This window comes from Ipomoea nil, unplaced genomic scaffold, assembly GCF_001879475.1.
Source record: "Ipomoea nil cultivar Tokyo-kokei standard unplaced genomic scaffold, Asagao_1.1 scaffold0875, whole genome shotgun sequence".
In the NCBI taxonomy this organism is placed as follows: Eukaryota; Viridiplantae; Streptophyta; class Magnoliopsida; order Solanales; family Convolvulaceae; genus Ipomoea; species Ipomoea nil.
The window spans coordinates 671045-690715 of NW_017617303.1; the positions used below are offsets into that span (position 1 = coordinate 671045).

The 19671-nt window shown below is 33.7% G+C and overlaps 1 long non-coding RNA gene across 1 annotated transcript; it reads left to right on the top strand.

Annotated features, from left to right (window-relative positions):
* The first annotated feature begins 382 nt into the window (after nt 1–382).
* Nucleotides 383–17837, top strand: LOC109178965. Its single transcript, XR_002053793.1, has 3 exons — nt 383–393; nt 8883–8884; nt 17574–17837. It is a non-coding gene; the product is annotated as an uncharacterized LOC109178965 (long non-coding RNA).
* The last annotated feature ends 1834 nt before the right edge of the window (nt 17838–19671 follow it).

A 19671-nucleotide genomic window follows, 5' to 3' on the forward strand; every position in this document is an offset into this window, starting at 1 on the left:
AAAAGCAATATACACACTAAGAGCTGACAAAAACCTGCATTATTTTTATCACCGAATATTTAAAAGACTAATGGATAAAGCTCAAACTAATGCTAGAATTTTAAAATAAAAAGATTTAAGAAAATGAACATGAGAAAATTAAAAATTTTAAAATTTTTCAATTTTTTATGATTTGTGGGTAGAACCCCTTCCCCACACTTATTTTCAACATTGTCCCCAATGTTGTGAGAGGAAAGAAAAGAAGACAAAGAGAGTCTTCCTTTACTAGATTTTTCTTTTGTGAAATTTTCATTTAGCCCTGCAGGTTTTAAATGACAAGAAAATGATTTATGAGCAACGCCATTCAACAGATTTTCTTTTTGGATTTTATCAAACTCCAACTTACCATCATCAGTAAAAGGCAACCCCTTCACTGCAAAAACTTGGTTAGATCTTTCAGGAAAATTCATAAATTTGAAATTTGGAAACTCAACAGTTTCATCATGCACATTTTTGGTCAATTTGTCTGCTTAAACATCAATAGGGACTAGGGGCAATTCGTTTTGTAGCTTTGCACCTACCGTTTCATGCACACAACTTCTGAGCCTATTTGGAAATGGAACTGGGGGCACATAAGGCTCGGGTGGTACATAAGGCTCCTTTACCTCTAAATATTCATTTTGCACCGGTTTGGTGTTTCCAAAACTTTCATCAACATGGATAGGGATTGGGGGCACATAATGCATGGGAGGCAGATAAGGATTATCAGATTTATGCAATTTAGGCTCATTTTCAACAATAATATCATCAACATTATTATGCAATTTTTCAATTATTTCAGCTTGTTTAGAAATGATATTATCTTCTGACTTGTTTTCATTGATATCACCAGCCTTAGCCTCTTCAGGTTGACTAGGTAACTTACCTGGCACATGCTCTTGCACAAATTTAGCAATTTGCTCTAAATGTGCTTCAATTCTTTTAAAGCAAGCCTCATTTTCTTGGAATCGTTGTTCATCTTCTTCTTGTGGCTCATAAGTTTCTTGTTGCATATGCAACCATTGACCATGTGCGTCTTGTTGCATATTGCAAGTCTGTATAAACTCCTGCAGGGAATCTTCCAATGATTGTTTTTTAGGTTGGAAATCATGGATATTGCAACCCTGCATGAACTCCTGTAAAGTATCCTCCAAAGATGGTTTTTCAGGTTGGGATGGGTCAATTGGCTGAAATTCATTTTGATTATAATCACAATAAAAATTAGAATAACTTGGTTGAAAATCGTTGTGATCATAATCACAATAAAATTTGGGATGACTTGGTTGAAAATCATTTTGACTATCATCCCAAGAAAAATTAGGATGGTTTAGTTGAAACTCATTTTGATTATCATCCCAAAAATTAGAGTGATTTTCCCAACCTGAATTATGTGAATTATAAAACAAGTCATGCACATGCGTTTGATTAAAAACATTCATTGAATTAGCTGTCCAAAACCATTATTATTTGTAAATGAATTATCTTGATGCATACTTAACATAGACCACATATTTTCCATTTGTTTTGCTAACTCAGACATTTGAAAAGCCAAATCCATATTGGAATTAACTTCATACATTTTTTCAGAGAGTAGAAATTTTCAAATTTGGATTTGTGATTAAAACAAAAAAAAAAATCAAAAAGTAAAATGGACTAATGAATAAATTAAATAAGCAAGGGAAAAACAAATGACAATAATAATGAAGTGATAGAATTAAAGAATCAAGCTGTTAAGGAATGTGAAAATTAAATAAAGAGAATAGGGAAATTAAAAACAAATATAAAGCAAATTTTTAACTAGACGAACGAATTAAATAAAATGCAAGATTAAAGAATGAAAAAAAAAGACAATAATGAAGGGATAGGGAAAAAAATCAAGCAATTAAAGAAAAAAAAAAACAGAAAATTAAATTGCAAAATAAACAATTCCCCGGCAACGGCGCCAAAAATTGTTGGACAATTTAATTAAGTCCTCGCAAGTGCACGAATCAGTTGTAGTGATAGTGTGCAATAACAAGGGTCGATCCCACAGGAAATTGTACGATGCAATTTAACAACTTAAGAAGTAATTGACTTGAAATTAAAACAATTAACTTATCAGCTTCAATTGTTCAATTCTACGAGTTGATGCAAACTAAACTAATTAACAAATGGAATATTTGAAAAGCAAAATAATAACAGAAACATAGCACTGGCTCATTCAAGATCAACAATTAATTTAAATCTACTAACAAATAGTGTGAATGAAATTAAAATCATCTTGTTCCTAATAATATCAAAAGCATTTCAAAATTAATTGCAAACCAATTTAATATTGTTACGACAAGCACAGTACGTCAGTACGTACACCACTCACAAAGTTGAAAGTAAAGAATTTATAAATGACAAGTGAAGATTTAAGAGGAAGAAAACCAGAGAACTGCTACTGCTAATTAGAGAATGAAAGTATAAACAAAGGGAAAAACCAGGAAGAATGAGAGCTGTTGCCAAACGTTGAACCAAACTGATGCCCCCGCCGGTCGGAAATCACCACCGCCCAAGGGCTGGTTGCTACCGAAGAATGCCAACGTTGCCGCCGGAGATCGCCGCCGTACCGACCGGAGTTGCTCCGGGGAGATTGATGTGGATCGCATCCGGAATTGGTCCGGGGCCAAAATTCATGTTCAGGAGAATGAATCAGCGTCCCTTTTATACTGTCTAACCTCCATCGCATCTCCAAGCCCAGCCACAATTTCTCCGATTAAATCGAATCGCCAAGATGACCAAGCCGCTGCCGGAGTTCTAGTTCTTCTGCGAATCATCCTCTCCGTTCGGCTCTTTTTGTTCACCGCACAATGACTTTTTCTTTAGTTAAATAAATTAAAATTAAAAGCTTAAATAAATTACAATCCTTATTTAACTGGCTACACTTTTATTATTAACTTAAAACTACAACAATATTAATAATAATAATAATAATAATAATAATAATAATAAAATAATAATAATAATAATAAAAAAAAAAAAAAAAAAAAAAAAAAAAAAAAAAATAATAATAATAATAATAATAATAATAATAATAATAATAATAATAATAATAATAATAATAATAATAATAATAATAATAATAATAATAATAATAATAATAATAATAATAATAATATAATAATAATAATAATAATAATAATATAATAATAATAATAATAATAATAATAATAATAATAATAATAATAATAATAATAATAATAATAATAATAATAATAATAATAATAATAATAATAATAATAATAATAATAATAATAATAATAATAATAATAATAATAATAATAAAATAATAATAATAATAATAATAATAATAATAATAATAATAATAATAATAATAATAATAATAATAATAATAATAATAATAATAATAATAATAATAATAATAATAATAATAATAATAATAATAATAAAATAATAATAATAATAATAATAATAATAATAATAATAATAATAATAATAATAATAATAATAATAATAAATAATAATAATAATAATAATAATAATAATAATAATAATAATAATAATAATAATAATAATAATAATAATAATAATAATAATAATAATAATAATAATAATAATAATAATAATAATAATAATAATAATAATAATAATAATAATAATAATAATAATAATAATAATAATAATAATAATAATAATAATAATAATAATAATAATAATAATAATAATAATAATAATAATAATAATAATAATAATAATATAATAATAATAATAATAATAATAATAATAATAATAATAATAATAATAAAAAAAATAATAATAATAATAATAAAATAATAATAATAATAATAATAATAATAATAATAATAATAATAATAATAATAATAATAATAATAATAATAATAATAATAATAATAATAATAATAATAATAATAATAATAATAATAATAATAATAATAATAATAATAATAATAATAATAATAATAATAATAATAATAATAATAATAATAATAATAATAATAATAATAATAATAAGAAGAAGAAGAAGGTGTGAAAATTATCGGGCTGACAAATGTTAATAACAAAACTAATTTAAAACTAATAAAAATAACTTAAAATTAAACAATATTAATAAAGTTAAATATACTAATAATAAATAAGAATAAATATAAAATTAATTAACTTTTGCAATTTAACTATAAAAAGATTATTAAAAATAACAATCAAAATAATGTTTATCATGCGTTAGATTAGAATTGATCAACGGCTGGGATATAACCTCACCGCCTCACCTAAACATATAGCCGCACCTGATCTTGTCTATATATATATATATATATATATATATATATATATATATATATATATATATATATATAGAAAAAGTCTGTCTGCCCTAATCCTTGGAGTTTAATTTTATTAACCATCCCTTACTGTAAACGGCATTAAAGGATACTTCTGTGGTTTCAGCCTCTCCATTTTCTAAAACCACCATTTTCTAATTCAAGTTATTCAACTCTTTCTTCTGTCTCTTCTGCATCATTATCTGCAGGCCCTATGATACTGTTCGTATTTCTTTCCATGCACTCTCAATTATGACTAACTCCCGTTATGACATAAATAAAGCTATGAAACAAGTAATTCAGGCCCTGAACTACTAGCAACAACAATATAATCACAATTGCAACACAAGTATAAAACTCAAATATCAATATATTAAGAATCTGATAAACAGGCACATAGGTTCATAAACGCTTTTTACCCAATAATCTCTAAAGAAATTTAGCCAAGCATGGCTAAATTATACATGGAAAATATAATAAAGTGTTTACAAATAATCAAAGAGAGTACTAGAATAAACTAAGTGATTCTCCCAAATCTCCTCAGCTTTCTTCTTGCTTTCAAAGACAACTTGTAGCTCTTGATTCTCTTCCTTCTTGTCTCCAAAACACCGCATCTGGGTCTTCTAGGGTTGAGGAAGGCGGGATTTTATAGTGGGAATCAAGTGAGGGATGAAATAGGAAGTTTCCGCACAAAATATTCCAAAATCTGCCTAGAATTCTCGACACGTCGAGTTTTCTGCGTAATCTGCGCGCAACATTCTGGAATTTCTCGACACGTTGAGTTTGGAACTTGATGCGTCGAGTTTTCTGCTTCATCATAGGTTATATCCCTTCGAGTCTTCTTTCCATTGGCGCAAAAATCACCTAAATCAGACATTCCTAGAGTGAGATATGATCAAAATACTAAGATGTCGCCGAATTCAACGGGAATTACAACTCTTTGGTCTTTTTTGTTCTTTTGATCAAATCTATTGAAAGTACCACTCTTTGGCTCTCTTTGAAGCATTTTAGTCACCTCCTTAGCTTCACCTTGACTCCGTTTTGGCTCCAAACTTGTCGTAGAACTTCCCTTACTCTTGCAATTGATCTGCAATGGTTTCAAAACACTAACAAAACCATAAAAACTCTCAAATCAAGCATTAAACCATATTTTCATTAGAAAGCAAGGAATTAGGTATTGAAAGTAACAATTTAATGAACTTAAACCCACAAATAGACTCAAACTAACAAGAGAAACGTGTACAATTAAGTTCACATCAGTACTTGATTAAACCCTTTAGCTACAAACATGCTTTGTGTCTTTCAATTGAACTATCTATCTTCCTTTTTGTGCGAAAGACCCACTTACACCCAATAATGTTCATGTCTAATTTAGGTGGAACAAGGCACCATGTCTCATTCTGAAGAAGAGCATTGAACTCTTGGTCCATTGTCATAAGCCATTCTTGATATTTAATCGCCTGAGTGTAGCATGTAGGTTCAGTAAGACAAACTTGTGCAGTCGGAACCGTAGGGGGAGCCTGAGACCGGCTCCGTGTGGCCATGGTATGAGAATGAACTGTGGGGCGAGTAGACCGCCCACGCGGTCGGCCGCGAGGACGAGCCGCGAGTGCAATCGTTGAGGCAACAGGTGTAGCTGATGAAGCGGGCAGCTCAGGCTGGTTGACCTGGTCTGGTTCGGACAGAACTGGCTGAGCCAGCGCGGGTTGGTCTGGCCGAATAGAAGCAGGAGCCATGGGACGAGGCTGAAGGATGGACTGCACTTGCTTCCTTATCTTCATCGTCTTGGTCAAGGGGAAGAACTCATTCATAAATTTCTTGTGCAATTGAGCCCACGACCGGAAATGGTCGTCATCTTGTGCATCAATCCATCTCAAAGCTTCTCCAACTACCGAAAATGGAAATAACTTCAACCTTACTATCTCGTCCGATACTCCTTCTTGTCTAAACATGCCGCAAACACGTATGAGTCATGTGATATGAGTATGTGGATACTCCAATATTGATCCTCCAAAATGATTGTTTTGAACAAGGCTAAGTACCGCCGGATGTATATGGAAATTCACATTCTCCAAGGGTGGTACAAAGATAGAATTATGCATGGAGAATTCGGGGGTTATATATTCGGCTATTGATCTCCCATCTTCCATCATGTGGAGCATCATAGTATTCTTCATCTCCTATGGGATCTGGTGGAACTTGTCCTACATTGGCATTGTTCTCCTTGCGGGGTGGTTCTTGGGGTAATGGGGCTCCTCCATAAGCATTTAATTTACTCCTCCTTGCTGAATAGGTTGGGGTGTGTGTGCAATGGACTTTCTCTTCCTATCGACGTTCTTTGGTTTTGTGCACTTGAAGATGCCATGTGGTCCAATGGAATAAAATAGTGTAGAGCTCTCCTTCTAGTTGCTTTGTTGATTTCGGGTACAAAGGGCACTAGTCCTTGATTCCCTTTTCATCTTGTATGCATCCAACCTAGAAGAATTGCAACAAATTTTTTTCCTCCTCTCAACTAAAAGTAGTTGATTAGAGAGTTATCACAAACAAAATGCAACAAAAGAAAACAACTCAACTAGCAATCACAAACATTTCCCAATTTGACAATAACTTAGCAATAACCATTTGCCATCCCCGGCAACGGCGCCATTTTGATAACCTTGCGTTTTTCTCTTTGCTTGTGGGGCTTTTCTAAGAATCACGTGTCAAAAGATTGGGATGGTTCCCGAGTTTTATCGTTCTCTACGGATGACAAATTGGAGACGCTAAATGAACATCAAAGTAGAGAAAGATGTGTGTGTGTGTTGAGCAAGTGTCACGCGCCATGAATTTAAATGTAGTAAATGGGTAAAACAAGAAATAAGCATATAAAATAGAGTAAACAATTGAATTGAAATAGGATTGAATTGCTTGTCTTTCTCATGATGCAAGTAGGACCATTAGTACTAGGTAGAATGTTGCAATGGCTAGAACCTAGGGAGGGTTGCTTGCGTCCTTTCGCTTCTCAACTACTAGGACTTGTCTCCTAGACACTAGAACTCCTCTTTTAGTGTCTAAGAGTCTAAGAGACCTTTCCTCGAACAACTTGCCTACACTACCTTCCTAACCTAGGCCTCTCGTCTCATTAAGCTAGGAAATGCCAAAGATGGAAGCTTCAAGTGATCTAGCAATCTCTTGCATAGATCACTTACTTAGCACAACCCTAGGAGTTGGCCGGACTCCATAGAGTGCATACAATTCACACTAAGACAACAAGATTCGTACACATTGCAATCATTCATACACCTAATTAGGAATTAAGGTTCACATAAGCATCGTGATCAAGACTTCACAATTCAAATCCTAGAAAGAATCTAGTCACTCATAGCCATGACTTTCAACATTGCATTCATGAATCTAACAATCAATGGAAATATAAAATCAATAAAGAGTACCAAATTGAAGTGCAATTGTTGAAGACTTCAACAATGATCTTTGATTGGAAGTGTGTCAATCTTCTTCTTCAAAGGATCTTACAATGAGAGGGGCTAGATAGAAAACCTAGAGAGAAAATGTAATCTACTACTAGAGAAATGTTGTATATTTTGTATCTCATTTTCTAATCTCCTCCTAACCTATTAAATAGCTCCCCTCCAATTAGACAAATGTAATCCGCCAAGCTGCCACCGCCAACGCGCCCGGCCGACATACGTGAGCCGGTTACTTACTCGTCCCACGACTCGTCCACGCACGTGGGACGAGTGCGTGGAACTTTCTATTTCATTCCCACGCACTCCCCACGTGCGTTGGGTGATCCTAGCCCGACTCAAGTTTGCTCCTTGCCTTGCAATGCTCCGAAGTATGCCACCATGTCTCCTTTGAGCTGAATCTTTCCAAATTCACAAGAATACAAAGTGTGGTAACATTTCATAACACAATGCACATTTATAGTTTAAATGGTCACTAATTGTACACAAAGGATTACAATTAGGCTCAAAACACATTCTTTAAAGACCTTATTTATAGGTGTCTTTGGCGCTTATCAGGACCTGTACTCCGGACATAAGCCACGCAGCACAAACATACTCTGCTCTTCGATAGATACCGGCGGGCCAGCGAGCACCAGGTCCTCAACAATCATCATCGCCCTGGCCAAGTAATCCACGACTGAAGTGTTGCCTTACCGGAGCGTCTGCAGTTGGCCTAGCAGATTTAACGTCTGTGCATGCGAGGTAGAAGCCAACGCCGTCTCAATGGCCACCCAAACCTCCATGGACGTCCGCCTTCCGACTACTAAGTGCATCACCTCATCCGAGAGGGAGGACATGAGCATGGAGAGGAGTTGCTGGTCCTGTTGGACCCAGAGAGAATATACGGGGTTGACAGCCACCTGAGAGACACCGGACGAAGCCTCACCGGATGACAGCGGCACCGTCGACGGCGGGCATGGGTTTGTACCGTTGACGTAGCCCAACAAGTTTTGGCCACGAAGGAACGGAACCAATTGAGTCCTCCAAAACAGAAAATTGCGATTGGTAAGCTTAAGGCTCACAATGTGATGAGCCGTGGAAAGAGAGGTGGGCAAGGATGACACAGTAACATTGGAAACAGTCCGCTCGGAAGAGTTACCGACAGAGCTGTCGTCAGCCATAGAGAAAACCTAGCAACTGATACCAGATTAGGATTGTATTAATCAATCATCAGTCTGTACTGAGATACATACATGAAATAAATACAAAGGATATAGAGATATACATAGACTAGAAGTGTACTGCAATAAGAGTCCTAAGAGTAAGCTCACGTAGGATCTATAGCTTGAGTCATTGTAGATAAGGATCTAGAGACCAATCGAAATAGTGCAATGGTTCAATAGTAATATATTTTAGAGAAGAGATCAAGTTCGAATCTCGGTGGCAGCTATGTAGGGATTATGTCTTAAGTAAACAGATTCCTTATGCGCGTTGGCATTTGACTCTGTCTGCTGAACTATTGAGTCACCATAATTCATATCCTCCTAAATGTTCTGCCGGGATGGAGTTATGGGATCTTGGAGTTAGGGTGAGGCTAACGTTAAACATATTCATTAATCCGGTCTTTTAGAATCATTCAGTAAAATCCGGAGTTATAATCCTTAAATTATTATTACTTTATAACTTGTTACAAATTTGTCAGGCCCTTAATCAAGGGGGTTGGATTCTAAAATGATCATTTATTAAACATTTCTACTGTGTAGTGTGTACCCCTATTCCTTGGGAAGGTTAGAGAACAAATAAGAGTATCAAACAATGAGTATTAGATGGCTGATGTGTCCAATCGAGTTCGCTCAATATTAAGATAATTCAAATTAAGAATTAAATGTAAGATTTTTCCTAATAATATATATTATATATTAGGGGTCTTAATTAAGTGGTGCAAGTTGACTAGGTTTGTTAAGTGATCTGGTTAGACTGAATAACTAGAAGTTGTTAGTCAACTAACTTTGTGCCTAATATAAACTTGGATTTATGGGATATAGAATATTCATTATATAGCATATTCAGTTACGGTACTCATATAGTTCAGTAGACACCTATACATCATTTGTGGTTCTGAGTATAGTATTAGGCAAAATATGGCTAACGGTCTATCGTTAAGAGGCAATACAGCAAGAACACCAACTATGGCTGGAGATCAATATGGCTACCGCTTCTGCTTATACGAGGTCAAGTTTCTCATATGCTATTACTCAGTATCGTTAAATTATTTATATCTAACATTTGGTATCAGAGCCTTTATAATCTCTGCCTAGTTGATTGTATTGCCTGAGAAAAATTTCATATACATTGAGTTTTTTGTATATGGTTTGATTTTCAATTACATTCAAATTTTATATTCAAAATATGCATGTAGGGATATATCTATTCGGTTTTGATAAAACCAAACGTGTTTATTCTCAAAATAAAAGCACTACGTTGGGCATAGTAAATTATTCAAAGAAGAGTTAATAACCAAAATAGTCCCTTCGACTATATCGTAATTACTAATTTGGTTCTTGACTATCGTTCTTACCTAATTAAGTCCTTAACTATGCAATTTTTACTCAATTAAGTCCTCTGTTAACTTGACTATTTGTTGACTATCGAAATTAAGGGCAAAACTATAATTTCATAAGATTTCTTCTTCCTCTCTCATTTAGCAGTTTCGAACCTCACAGTAAAAGTTAATAACCTTCATCCTAAACAAATACTGAGAATATCAGTTTTGAGTATTGATGAAAAGTCGAGTGATAGAGATCTGAAAGCACTTACGTACTTAATAATAAACCCAGATTTGGAGTTTGCAACATTTGTAAAGAAAATGACCAAATGTGGATTGGTGTTAGGAGATATACCAGGAAGCTTAGCACACTACTACAGAAAACGGATTTAACGTCTACATTATAACGTCGGTTTTTTGAAAATCCGACGTTAAATATTTAAAATTATTTTTTATTTTTTAAAAAAATACATATGACGTCGGTTATTTGGTATGGCCGATGCCGTATATTAAATAAAAAAATAAATAAAAAATAAATACGAGATACGACGTCGGCGTTATACTTCGCCGACGACGTATCTCAAATAAATAAATAAATAAATAAATATATATATATATATATATATATATATATATATATATATATATATATATATATATATATATATATATATGGTATACGGCGTCGGCGACGTATATCACCGACGCCGTATACTCGAATTTAAAAAAATAAATAAAAAATAAATAGTAGATACGGCGTCGGATAAATAAACTCCGACGCCGTATCTCCAATAATTAAAAAAAAAATGAAAATGGTATACGGCGTCGGCGACGTATAACGCCGACGCCGTATACTCAAATTTAAAAAAAAAAAAAAAAAAAGAAGAAATAATAAATAGGAGATACGCCAATAATTAAAAAAAAAAAAAATTAAAATGGTATACGGCGTCGGCGACGTATATCGCCGACGCCGTATACTCGAATTTTTAAAAAAAAAATAATAATAAATTGTAGATACGGCGTCGGAGAATGTATCTCCAATAATTAAAAAAAAAAAATTAAAATGGTATACGGCGTCGGCGACGTATAACGCCGACGCCGTATACTCAAATTTTAAAAAAAAATAAATATAATTATACGGCGTCGGATTCGTAAAATAACCGACGCTGTATAAAATTCATAATATACCCTAAGCTAAAACATTTCAGATCGGCGCCCTTTCACACTCAACATTTCAGATCGCCGCCCTTACTCCTCACTCATCTGCTCCAAACTCCCTACGCCGCCGAACGCCCTACGCCTCCGATGCTCTCCACCGCCGCCTAAGCCGTCGTCCTCGGCCTCGCTCGCCGCACGTCGACGTCGTCCTCGGCCTCGCTCGCAATAGTGCTGCTCGCCGTCGCCCTACGTTGTCCTAAGCCGTCGCCCTCGCAACTGCCGCACGTCGACGCCGCTGCAACAGTGCCTGCCTTGCCGCTCGCCGCTCGCCGCCTCTCCTCGCGCTGGGTCGCCGGACATTCTGTAAGGTACGTACGTATATATATATATATATATATATATATATATATATATATATATATATATATATATATATATATATATATATATATATATATATATATATATACATATATATATATATATATATATATATATATATATATATATGTATATATATATATATATATATATATATATATATATATGTATATATATATATATATATATATATATATATATATATATTATAAATTAAAAATGGTTATGTATATATATTTTTTGAATTTCGAATTTTATATATTATTATTGTGTATATTTTCTAAATTTTAGGAATAATTGTGTATATATATTTAATTTTATAAGTTAGTGGGTCAATTATGAATTGTTGTGTGTATATGTGGAATTTTATGAAATTTTGTTTATATATTATTGTGTATATCTTGAAATTTTAGGAATAATTGTGTATGAACATTAAGGAATAAGGTTTAGTTTATAGACATATAGAACAAATATTATGAATATAATACATGATGATGTTATTGAATATATTGCACTAGTTGATACTCAATATAAAATGACGTTGTTTTGGACCAAGGCCCACCATGCTAGGTGAATCTTGGTCCATAATTTGCCTTTTTCAAGTATATAAGTTACCAAATAATTTAAGTGAACAAGCTAAGAAGTGTGTATAATACATGATGGTGTTATTGAATATATATTGCACTAGTTAATACTCAATATAAAATGACGTTGTTTTGGACCAAGGCCCACCAAGCTAGGTGAATCTTGGTCCATAATTTGCCTTTTTCAAGTATATAACTTACCAAATAATTTAAGTGAACAAGCTAAGTGTATAATACATGATGATGTTATTGAATATATTGCATTAGTTGATACTTAATATAAAATGATGTTGTTTTGGACCAAGGCCCACCATGTTAGGTGAATCTTGGTCCATAATTTGCCTTTTTCAAGTATATAACTTACCAAATAATTTAAGTGAACAAGCGAAGTGTGTATAATACATGATGATGTTATTGAATATAGTGCACTAGTTGATACTCAATATAAAATGACGTTTTGGACCAAGGCCCACCATGCTAGGTGAATCTTGGTCCATAATTTGCCTTTTTCAAGTATATAACTTACCAAATAATTTAAGTGAACAAGCTAAGTGTGTATAAATTAAGTTAGACGTATATAAAGAAATTAAAACAAACTACATTATATAGTGTAGGAAAATGTTGTGAGAAAAATGTAATACTAATAATGAATAAATTGTTTAATTCTTACTAATGAAAGAAATTATGATACTTATGAAAAAAAAATGTAATATTTTAAATCAAAATGTAATATTAGCTTAATTATTTAATTGGCCGAAATGAATATAGTGTATTTGTTGTAGTAGTTATAATTATATAAATTTGTTAAAATGTTGTTAACAAATATTTAACTAGGTTATTATTATTTTAGATTGGCTTGTGATGGATAAAAGTTGGATGAAAGCTAATCGACTTAGTCAGGAATATGAAGATGGAGTTAGAAATTTTTTACAGTTTGCAAACAATAACCTTCCGAATAGTAATAAGAGGTTCTTCTGTCCTTGTACGAAATGTTGTAATCAGAAAAGGTTTGGTGAAGATGACATATATGATGATCTAATCGTTAATGGGATTAATCCATATTATACACAATGGATTTGGCACGGTGAAAGCGATGTGGCTACAACATCTAACATGTATGTTGACAATGAAGATGATGAGTCTGAAGATCAGTTGGATGAAATGTTTCGCGATGTTGGAGAAGAGTTTACCAATCGGTCAAATGAGTTGGATGAATTATTGAATGATTCAAAACAACCTTTATGGCCATGGTGTTGTTGCCATCGTGCATTAATTCTTCTGTATTCTGAAATATATAATAGTGTAAGATAGGAAGATGTATATGGATTTCCTTTAAAATAAAATAATATTGCACAATAACTTTTAAATCATGAATTCATGTTAGTAAAATCTTTTTCATTTCTTCAATATTACACATACATGTCTTACTCTCGTTAGGTATAAAATATATAAAATAATGAACATAATATGAATTATGAATTATCACTGAGATGATAGCAAAGAGATGATCATTATTCATTAAGGTTTATGTATATCCAGAACAAAACTGCAGAAAGAGGATTGGATCACTGAGGTGTAATGATCCTCCATTTTTGTGTTCATATGATTTACTCTTGCGACCATCCAAAATTCCAAATTAAATGTAAGTTTGTATTTTCCATAAATGAACATATTATTCATTCTGTTTTGAGTTGTGGGTAATGAAGTGATGGAAATATATGGAGATGGAAAGACACAGGGGCGGACCTACAATGGGGGCAGTTGCCCCCACTCACCTCACCCCTGTGAGCATATAGCCATTAATGTGTAATCCAACTATCAGCTTAGGCTTTTAGTTGAGATGGAGCACATGCTTCAATTTGGTATCAGAGCCAGACTAAAGGACATGGGTTTGAATCTCAGCACCACTCCTAAGCGACTACGGTGAGATGGAGCACATGCTTCAATTCCACCCCATATATAATCCTTGTATGTATATATGTATATATATAGTACAAGATTTATAATAAGTAAAAGAAAATTGATAATTGCAAGCAATAGACGTGTTAGTTCTATTGGCAATGGGCGTGGTTTATCTTGAGGAAGGGCAAGGGTTCAAATCTTGCCACACATGCCTAATGTGTTTTTTTATTCAAATTATTTTATCAAATTAATTATGTTTCATATTTTGTTATGAATAGTTTTATAAAGTTTTGATTTGTTTTATTTTTCGTTCATATCTAACAATATTTATAGCTATACTTTTAAGTGTTTCATTTTTTTTTTCTTCAAACTATCTATTTTATTTTAATGTGTCGCGCTCCCACGGGAGAAAATTCCTAGATCCGCCACTGAAAAGACATATGTATCCTTTACTGGAATCATACATAGCATCAAAGAAAAGAGTTATGAAAATTCATTCCATGGTTTCAACTTTCACGTGAGTCTTGGTTGCTCACAGCGAACCAGGCATCATTTCTTGGTCACTAGGGAGTCATGCACGCTGGCAGTAGCTTCGGATGGAACTTTTGCTGCAAAGTTTGGAACTCCCACAGCTTATACAATTACAGTTTTACTCTTAATTTTGAGAGTTAACAAACAATCAAATTAACAGGAGATTAATGGGTAAATATTACATAATTGAGGACTTAATTAGATAAAAATGATAGTTGAGGATCAAATTGATAATTACGACATAGTCGAGAGACTATTTTGGTTATTAACTCTTCAAAGAAAACAACATGCATCGTTATTGTAAACTCTTCACATGCCAGTACAAATTTGATTTCTTGCTTAATGATTCAACCTAATCATCAACAACCACAATCACTACGACCTGGAAAATTCTCGCAGCAGCATGGTGGTGGAAATTTTCGTGAAGAAAACCCTAACTAACGAATAACAGATGAGAACTGATAGAATTGTATTGAATGAACTTAATTAATTACAAAGGTATATAGGCCGGTGCCAAACACCTTGTGTTCAGATGGCACCCGGGTTGAAATCCCATATGTGAGATTGTGAGTTGATACTGCATTGTAATAGAGTCAAAGGACTTTAGAAGAAGAGTATTTTGCTAAATGTTGTTGTACTTGAGTTTTGCTTACGTAGGAATATGAGGGTTGTTTCAAGAATTGATGGAAAGTCATAGGTTCAAGTCTCAGTGAATGCAATATTAACTTGCGGGAGATAACGACTTTTGGTTGGGTTTGACACTTATGTCTTCCCTTGTTGTACTACCGATGGAGTTTGGTGGTCCATTTTATTACTCATCAAAGCAGAAATAGTCTAGTCGTCGACAGTCGAAAATGATGCTGAAAGTTAAAGAGCCTATAAAAAAAATGAAATAACAATTGATATACAGCTTTTAGTGAAAGGGAAAAATTACACATTTCGTCCAAGAATTAGTCCTGAGAACAAATCATACTCACTTATCGTCTCTAATTTATCATTGATGTTACATTTTTCATCCGTTTACTAATAACACATTAGAGACGAAATTTGTAATTTTAGTACAATTCATGGCCAAAAAGTTAGTACAACTCAGGAACAAAAAATTAACATTAATTTTGGGATAAAAAGTGAGCATAACAAATGGATGAATAGATTATACAATTATCCTAGGAATGAAAATGCAATTTTCTAAATAAAAAAAAATAATAATAAAAAATTCCCCCATGAGTACGATGGCGCGTGGAAAGCACGTGCCTTTATCAAGTGTCTCCCGAGAGACAGTTGCCAGTTGTCTCCGGAGAAACCTTCTCCTCTGCCCTCCAACCCCCGCTATTCTCTCCTTCCCTCCTTCGCAATCGCTGCTCGCTCAACTTTCCGGTGGCTGCGGCACTTCATCATCATCCATTTCCGTGTTTCATAACCGTCATCTAACCGGCCATCTTCTCTATTCGTCAGACTTTAGTTGTATTATCAATGGCTTGTGTGAGTTTCTCTTTGTATCCTCTTTCTTCTATTTTCCTGAGATTAGGGTTTTAACGTAAAATGGTGTGATATTATAAATTTAAATGATAGTATTGTACAGATACAGATAAATATATGTAATATCCTGGAAAAATTATCAGAAGCTAGGGTGGAAAGGAAAGCAGAGAAAAAAGGAAGGGAAAATGAGAAAATCTTCATTCTAATTTTGGTAGCTTTGAATTATTCTATGGCTCTACATTCTGTATATAAATACTCTTGTACTTACTCATCAGTTAAATACACAATCATTACTTCAACATGGTACCCGTAACCCAAATTCCCACAATGCAACAAACAAAATGCAACTTAATAACCACAAAATAGTAAAAGGACGGTTCCATAGCCAACTCTCATCCTTGCAATACAGCTCTGTGGCAACTGAATCAGCAACGGTCCAAAACACCCACTTCAATCCTGACTCTTTCATCCCTTAGTAGCATAACATTCCTCTCCACTTCAAGAATTGAAATCAAGATTTGTGCTGTCAAGTGGGTGTAAACACTTCCCACATCGCCTCCAGACTCAAATTGGTCCATTGAACCCATACTTACCCGCTAGCAGCACTGTTTTTCTTGATTATTCTTCTTTGCAGAATGGCTACAGGTTCCTCATGGGTTGGGAGACAATGGAACACTATGGATTAAGCATCACACTGGCAATTTAAGCTTGTGTGCTACTGGTCCAATTCCGGCCTACACGTCATAGGGGCCAGGGGCCATAAATGTTAAGTTCTAAGTACTATGGCCCATAATACTTAGAACTTAACATTTTCTTCTGATTGCAGCTACTTCCTTGGCAGTGATATGATGGTCTAGAAGTATGAAGTGTGCATATTTGTTGAACCTGTCAACTGCCCCCAAGATAACATCCCTAAATTCAGAGTTAGGCAGTCCTTCAAAAATATCCATGGCAGTGTGAGTCCAGGCCTGTTCTAGAATGCTAAGAGGTTGTAAGAGGCCAGAGCTATGGATGTTCTCAAGACTTGTTCCTCTGACAAATATCACACCCCTGGACATATTTAGAAATTTTCTGCTTCATATGTGGCCAGTAGAAAGATAACTTTGGCCCTTTGTGATAAGTCCCTAAATCCTAAATTCTAAGGTCCCTGAGTGATCCCCAACTAAGAGTCATGTGTAGCCTGCAAATTTTTTTGCTTAATTAGTTGGATATTGCAGCACTGTACTATTAACCCAATTCCCTCTTGCTGAATTTCCTTTAGAATCTCCTGGAATACAACCTGTTTACATTGCCTGTTGGGGCTTAGTCCTTCAAACTTGACCCTGTTACCTTGATAGTTGGGTAATGCAGTAATGCTGGTTGGAGCGGTTTCTAAGAGAACTCCTGAATGCTTGTGAATCCAGTCCATTCCTAGGACCTTGGCACATCCCCCAAGCTTCAGTAGGTAGACATCATGCTCAAAAAAACTGCCTTGCATGTTCCATTGGAATTTAGGACAGGAAGTGTCACACCTAACCTTTTCGTCATTAACTATTGTCACTACTAAACCTTCTTCTTGCAGATGTTCTACTCTTTACTGTGAGCAAGTTGTGGGTTCAAGGAGTGAGTAATGCCACTGTCAATCAGTATATAAAAAGTCTGTCTGCCCTAATCCTTGGAGTTTAATTTTATTAACCCTCCCCTACTGTAAACAGCATTAAAGGATACTTGTGTGGTTTCAGCTCTCCATTTTCTAAAACCACCAGTTTCTAATTCAAGTTATTCAACTCTTTCTTCTGTTCGTATTTCTTTCCCTGCACCTATGCCCTGGCTGCCATCTCTCCCTGCACGTAAAGCACAGTCCTTATTCCCTCAATCTGTTCAATTCCATTGTTCTGGGATTTCCAGGCCTATTAACCCCCACAGGTACTATTCTACCTCTGTGTTGGAACAATGCTTTGCAGATTTCCATTCATGGGAGGTTGTCCTAAAGTCCAAGCTGATACCCAATGTTTTAAAAATCAAATCAGCCTAGGCGGCAAACTTGTAATATACTGGAAATATTGAGCTAAGATATGCAGTGTCAAGTAAGAAATCAGTAGAAATGGAAGGAAAATTTGATCAGAAAGAGTAGAAGAAGGGAAGGAAAAATCACAAAATCTTATTCAATACTTGCAATATAGCTGTGTGGCAACTGAAACATTAATGCTCCTTTTTTACTTTGTTAAGATAGTGCCTACTAAATGACTTTTCTCTTTACAATGTATGAACTATTAAGTATTTTGACGACGATGGCTATGTGGCTGGAATAGAGAAAGTTCTGATAAAACCTGAAGAAGGCAGCTCAATCAATACGTATATTCTCAATAAACTACATATTGTATATTAACAATCCTATCTTCATCAAGATCAGAAATTAAAGCTTCTTTTTGTCTATGTTTTTATGTGTCTAAGACTTTTGTTTATCAATATATTAATTTTGGTTTGAACGCATGGTTTATACATGTGATCCTGAGACAATAACATATTCTGGTCACTTGTTATTATTCCCTAAGCAAACTTTCCCTATTTTAATCTATCTCTGGGTAATAATCCAAGTCCTTATTTTTCTAAACTGTTAAGTGTACCTTTTCTATTTGGAGGTGTTCAAGAAATTGAGAAACCATTGCTTATTTGCAAGAAATGCCTTGGCGATATTACAGAGAACAATGCAAAGATGGCTGGTTGCTTGTTCATACACATTATTGTGAACGTGATTTTAATGATTATATTGTAATGGCAACACATGTCCCCTGTGTGAGAATCCAGCTCATTTTGTTTCTGTGGAATTAATTCCTGTGCAAATATAATGCCTACAGAAAATGGGTGACATTTCTCAAAACTAATAATCCTATTGCTTATTCTCTAAAATGCTTTTTTATTTTTTATTTTTTTATTAAGGCTTAATTATTTTCAGAGTTTCTATTTATGGCTGATAGAACATACTGGGTTTACTTGTGATGTGCCAACTTTTAAATGGACAATGTTGTGAGAGGCTAACGTTAAACATATTCATTAATCCGGCCTTTTAGAATCAATCAGTAAAATCCGGAGTTATAATCCTTAAATTATTATTATTACTTTATAACTTGTTACAAAAAGATTAAAAAAAAATTCAATCTTATCTAAATTATTATTAAATGGGCAAAAACATGCATTTTGTCTCTTCCTCCCAACACTATCCCAAAAAATATTATTATTAGTTTTTTAAATCTATCCCAATATAAATAATATAATTCTCTTGGCAATAATGGACTTATTCAATTATATACTAACACCGCCTA